This window comes from Dioscorea cayenensis, chromosome 1 (genome assembly GCF_009730915.1).
Source record: "Dioscorea cayenensis subsp. rotundata cultivar TDr96_F1 chromosome 1, TDr96_F1_v2_PseudoChromosome.rev07_lg8_w22 25.fasta, whole genome shotgun sequence".
NCBI classification, from domain to species: domain Eukaryota; kingdom Viridiplantae; phylum Streptophyta; class Magnoliopsida; order Dioscoreales; family Dioscoreaceae; genus Dioscorea; species Dioscorea cayenensis.
Genome location: NC_052471.1, coordinates 18,362,156 through 18,368,355, shown reverse-complemented (window position 1 = coordinate 18,368,355; position 6,200 = coordinate 18,362,156). Strand labels below are relative to the sequence as shown.

General features: G+C 43.4%; 1 non-coding gene across 1 annotated transcript; it reads left to right on the top strand.

Annotated features, from left to right (window-relative positions):
* The first annotated feature begins 1,260 nt into the window (after window positions 1–1,260).
* On the top strand, window positions 1,261–1,366 carry LOC120266194. Its single transcript, XR_005538040.1, has one exon. It is a non-coding gene; the product is annotated as a small nucleolar RNA R71 (small nucleolar RNA).
* The last annotated feature ends 4,834 nt before the right edge of the window (window positions 1,367–6,200 follow it).

Below are 6,200 nucleotides of genomic sequence, written 5' to 3'. Positions count from 1 at the left end.
AGCCTAGCTTTTGGAAGAAAGTATATGGCATGATATTGATACTTGCCCCTGAATCCGCCAATGTCATTTCCTCACCTAAGTTGCCGATGTTACACGGAATGATGAAGCTTCCCGGGTCTTTCTTCTTGTTCGGCATGTTCTTTTGCAACACCGTCGAGCATGAAGCATCTAGCACCACTGAAGCACTCTCCTCCAATTTCCTCTTGTTGGTCTATAGGTCTTTCAAGAACTTTACGTACTTAGGCATTTGAGCCAATGCCTCTACAAAAGGAATATTGATGTGGAGTTGCTTGAACAGACTCAGGAACTTCTTAAACTGTTCATCCCTTGGTTATTCTTCAATCAAGAGGGGTAAGGGATTCTTGGCTTGAATGGTGGGGGTGCACCTCTTTCGCATTTTGTACTCCCTCCTCAACCTCTACAACCTTGGGTGCATGATCTTTTGGCTTTTCACTCGGAAGCCGCCTTTCAACCTCACGACCACTTCTCAAAGTGATCGCCTTCACATGTTCTCTAGGATTGGTTTCCGTGTTGCTTGGTAAACTTCCATGTGGCCTTTCGGAGAGAGACTTCTGCAATTTGCCCCACCCGATTTTTCAAGGTTGTGCAAGGAGGCGGTGTGATTGCGAAGTGTAGCCTCGACTGATTCAAACCTTGTATTTGCCGATTGAACAAATCTAGCCAAGTGCTTCTCCAAATCTGTCATTCGGGGTTTCCAAGCCCGAAATTGCTTTTCCACTTGAGGGGCTTGTTGTCTGTTGTTGGAAACCCGATGGCCCCATGGACTTCTGTGGTCCTTGATTACTCCATGAAAAATTGGGATGATTCTTCCAACCTGAATTGTAGGTGTTGCTGTATGGATTCCCTTGAGGTCTCGTGCCATTACCTACAAAGTCAACGTTCTCAACTGAAGAAACATCACCAATAACGATTGGGCAATCGGAGGGAGCATGTCCTCCACCATAACTGGTGCAATTGGTCACGGCCAGAACTCTATTCAAGCTATAAGATCTAGCTTCTTACTCAAACTCTCCACTTGGGCCGCCAATGAAGTTACCGCATCAATTTCATGGAGACCGGCCACTTTTTTCTTCTCCCTAGCGTTCCACTAGTAGCTATTTAACCCCATTTCCTCAATCAATTGACGAGCCCCATCGGGGGTCTTGCTACCTAAGGTACCTCCCCGCCACCGCATCCAAGAGTTGCCTTGTACTCGGGTTCAAACCATTGTAGAAGGTTTGAGCAATCATCCACTCCGGGAATCCATGTTGCGGACACTTTCGCAGGAGTTCCTTGAACTTTCCCATGTCTCAAATAGAGACTCCAATTCCAACTGCACAAAGGATGAGATCTCATTCCTAAGATTTGCTGATTTCCCGGGAGGGAAATAACGGGCTAGAAAAGCTTTTACCATCTCTACCCATGTAGAGACTGATGCTCTAGGTAATGAGTATAGCCACTGCTTTGCTCTCCCTTTTAAGGAAAATGGGAAGGCTCTCAATTTGATGGCATCATCCGTCACACCATTTATCTTTAGCATGTCTCACAACTCGAGGAAGCTCTCTATGTGACTGTTTGGATCCTCATCAGCCAAACTGTTGAATTGTGCGGACTGCTCCAACATATGGATGAATGCCGGCTTTAGCTGATAGTTCTGAGCTGTAATTTGGGGACGCACAATACTCGATCGTGTCCCCAACGCTGAAGGTCTGGCATAATCGGATAGTGTTCGTTGTTGCTCATTTTGTTCTGCCATGTTTTCAGATCCTTCAACTTCCAAATCAGCTGGATTATGTTGTTCTTGCACAAGTTCTTTCCCTTTCTTCTAAGTGTATGTTCAAGCTCAAGGTCTCCTTCAATCAATATTGATGGATTCCCTCGGGTGATAACCTGGAGCTGCACCAAAAAGAAAGACAAAGACAATCAGATCGATGATGGAATAAGAAGATATGAATTAGAATGTGTGGTGAAATAGCTAAGAAAACAAATTGCAAAGTATCTCTAAACGCCCAGCTGCCCGGCAACGGCCCCAAAAACTTGATAAGATCCCCTTGCGTATATCCCGCAAGTGCATGGGTTTGTCGAAGTAATAATCCCGGGTGAGCGGGTATTGAATCCACAGGGAGTAGGGAGTAAAGACACTTAATTCGATTCTTAGCTATGTGGAATATCAACAATGATAAGTGTGACAATGATTCAATTCTCAACAATTAAAAGCAACAAGTAAGAGAGCAAAAGTAAGGAGGAGGTAAGGCAATCGATAAAGATGCGGTACTCGGATGATGCTTCACCAAGAATAATCGTTTCAAGTGCAAGAACTCTCTATTATGCTTCCTAATCAATGCAATGGTAAGTCATGGAAATTCTTACATACATAGTCCCAAATCTAAGATCAACTATGCCTAACTCTATTCATGTCCCGGAGGAGAGATTAAATAACCTCCCAACCTCGCACTCGAATAAAGTTGCAATGAGCTCTAGGGATTCCAGGTGATAAATCTCTTCCTAATTATAGACCTAACCCTTTGGTCCAGGTGGAAGGTCCCTAACCACAATTAAGCCCTAGAAACTAAGATCCCCTCAACGCTTCACCACCGTTGCACGCGCAACTAAGCCCCAACGGAGATTTATCCCTTTGACCATTCACTCTATTATGGCCGCAAAGAACTCGAGGAACGGAGGTAGAATCTATCACGTCGGAAGGGAAAGGGGACGCTCCTGTACCTCTCGACTCACCCTATCAACCCTCTCCAACCTAGCTTTGTCTAACGCTCGTGGTGTGTCACTCACTCACAAGGTTACCAACAAGAACTCTCAACCCTAGTGTCACTCTAGGGGAAATGTTCATACGATCAAGCATTCAAGGTTGGAACTCACAATAAACATCAATTTATTAAAAGCATAATAAAGAAGTTCAATGAAAGGAATACATCCTAGGGTTCACAATCACCCAAGTCCCCACTAGGGGTTTAGCTCTCCATGGAGCTAAGTACAATCAAAGAAATCGAATGTAAAAGCAATGAATCCATAAAGAAACCCCCTCGATGATCGTGTCAATGGTCTTGTGGAGAGTCCTCTACTTGTCTCAAGGGATCCTTTGTCTGGCCTAGGATACACCTCGCCGGATCGATGCCGACGAAAGCTCTCCCAATAACCTTCTTCCAAATGACGAGCGATGTCAAAGCCGTAGAACCTCTCCAAAAACCCTAGCCAATACCCCTCAAAACTTTAGCCGAAGCCCTCTCTCAAGTTGGGGAAAAGATGGAGGAAAGAATACCAAAATCGGGGCTGAATCGGCTTTAAATAGGGCTGGAATCGGGCGACTCCACGGGCGTGTGCGGTACACGCGCCCGTGCGGAATTTCCACATGGGCGTGGATAATTTCCACACGCCCGTGTGGATTCTCTGTTTCTCTAGTTTCTCGGCCGGCTGTGAACAGTGCGAGGAGGTTGGCACACACTCTAGCATCTCACACCTGACCTATGTCTTCGCGTTTGAACCTTAGCAAGATTTCCTCCAAAATAGGTGCATTATGATCCACATTGGCCTATTTCCTTCATACTTGGTCTCACAACCCTTCCTGCATAAAAGTAACATAAAAACACACATATTAGTGTAAAAACCTAAGAAAAGTAATGCTCAACATAAGGAATGAACACTTCGCATTCATATCGCACAAGCACTTATCATAAGTGCTTGTGTGATAAGAATGCGAAGTGTTCTTTACTTATAATTAGCATTACGTTTATTAGGTTTTAGCGATAATACTTGTGCATTTGTGTTACTTTCATGCAAATAGGGTTGTGAAGTCGAATGTTAAAAAAGAAACCAATGTAGATCATGAACTCACTATTTGGAGGAAATCTTGAGAAGGGTGAAAAGCGAACATATAAGGTAGGTTCAAGATGCGAGAATGTGTACCAACCTCCATGTATTGAAGCTAGCATAATTGTTTGGAGTGGCACAAAGGCGAGACATTCGGGTATCCCGGCTTGTGCATTAATAGTAGGATTTTCTCCAATGAGGCCAGTTATTGAAAAAAGCAAAGCGATCTACGACGTAAACATGTGCCCGTTGATGTTAACTCGATGAAAAAATGGATTCAGAAGTGTTTCGGGCCGGCATTGCAGAGTATTGTAGCAAACAATGTAGCAAATTATTGTAGTAGGTACTTTTCATAGCCGGCCAAAAAAGAGAATTCCAGGGAATCCACACTGGCGTGTGGAAATTATCCACGCCCTGCAGAAATTCCATGGCCGTGCGGCAAATCCAAAGGGCTGTGTGGATGCCCGATTTCAGCCCTATTTAAGCCGCGGTTCAACCCCGATTTCAGCATTCTTTTCTTCATTCTTTCCCAAACTTGAGAGGGGGTTGTGGCTAGGGTTTTCAGAGGTATTGGTAGGGTTTTTGGAGAGGTTTTTTAGCTTCAACATTGCGCTCCACTTGGAAGAACGTTATTGGGAGAGCTTTCGTCGGCACCAATCCAGCGAGGTGTGTCCTAGGCCGGACAAGGGGACCTTTGGAGGAGACGAGGCTTCTCCACATGACCATCATCATGACTATCGAGGTGGTTTTCTATGGATTACTTGCTTTTAAATTCGATTGCATTGTTGATTGTAACTAGCTCCATGGAGAGCTAAACCCCCTAGTGGGTACTTGGATTTGTGAACCTTAGGATGTATTTGTTTCATTAAACCTTCTATTATATTTTCATTAATTGATGTTTTATTTGAGTTCCAATCTTGATTGTTTGATTGAATGAATCCTCACTTAGAGTGACACTAGGGTTGAGAGTTCATATTGGTAAGTCTTGTGAGTGAGTGATACACCATGAGGGTTAGACAAAGCTAGATTGGAGAGGGTTAAAGGGTGAGTCAAGAGGTAGCGGAGTGTCCCCTTTCTCCTCTGATGTGATTTATACTACCTCCAATTCCTTTAGTTATTTTCGGTCATAGTAGAGTGAATGGGCTAAGGGATGACCTTCCGTTGCGGCTTAGTTGTAGAGGCAACGGAGTGAAGCGTTGAAGTAATTTTAGCATCTAGGGCTTAATTCTGACTATGGACCTCTCACCTAGACCAAAGGTTTAGGTCTATATCTAGGTAGAGGGTTTATCACTTGGAATCCATAGAATTCCATGCGATTCTATCTGAGTTCGAGGTGTTGAAATTATCCGATTTCCCTTCCAGGACATGGTATAGAGTTAGTCACCGTCGACCTTAGATTTGGGGCCGTGTATTGAAGGATTTCCACAGCTTATTAATGCATAAGTTAGGATACATAATAGTTGGTTTTGCACTTGAAACGATTGTACTAGTCGGAACAATATCCTAGTACTCGATTTATATCGATTGCCTTATCTCTCACTTACTTGTGCTTTTCTTTCTTGTTTTTTTTATTCTTGATTACATTTCATCTTATCAACATAGTCATTATTCATCTTCACATGGTTAAGAAATAATTTAAGTATTTCTTTCTTGCCTATTACGCGACAAACCCGTACACTTGCGGGACATGCACAAGGGGCGTTGCCAAGTTTTTGACGCCGTTGCCGGGGAGTAGGTGTTTAGAGATACTTTGCACTGTGTTTTCTAAGCTATTCGTTCATTCATTCTATTTCACATCTTCTTTTTCTATCATCGTTCTGATTTGTTCTTCTTCTTTTGGTACAGCTCCAGGTTATGACCCGAGGGAATCCTTCAATATTAATTAAAGAAGATCTCGAACTGAAATATACACTATGATGAAAAAGGAAAGAACCTGTGAAAGAACCATCAAATCTAGCTGAAGTGGATGTTGAAGGATCTGGCAACATGTCTGAGCAAAATGAACACCAGAGACATTAGCTAATTACGCCAGACCATTAGTACTGGGGACATAATCTAACATTGTGTGACCCCTGATTATTGCTTTGAACTTTGAGCTGAAACCAACATTTATCCAGATGATTCAGCGGTCAGCGCAGTTTAATGGTTTGACCGATGAGGATCCAAACAGCCGCATAGAAAACTTCTTGGAAGTTTGTGATATGCTGAAGATTAACGGTGTATCGGATAATGCTATTAGATTGAGGGCTTTCCCATTTTCTCTAAATGGAAGAGCCAAGCGATGGCTTTATTCCTTGCCAAAAGCATCCATCACGACTTGGAATGAGATGGTCGAAGCTTTTCTTGCTAGATACTTCCCTCTGGGAAAGTTGGCC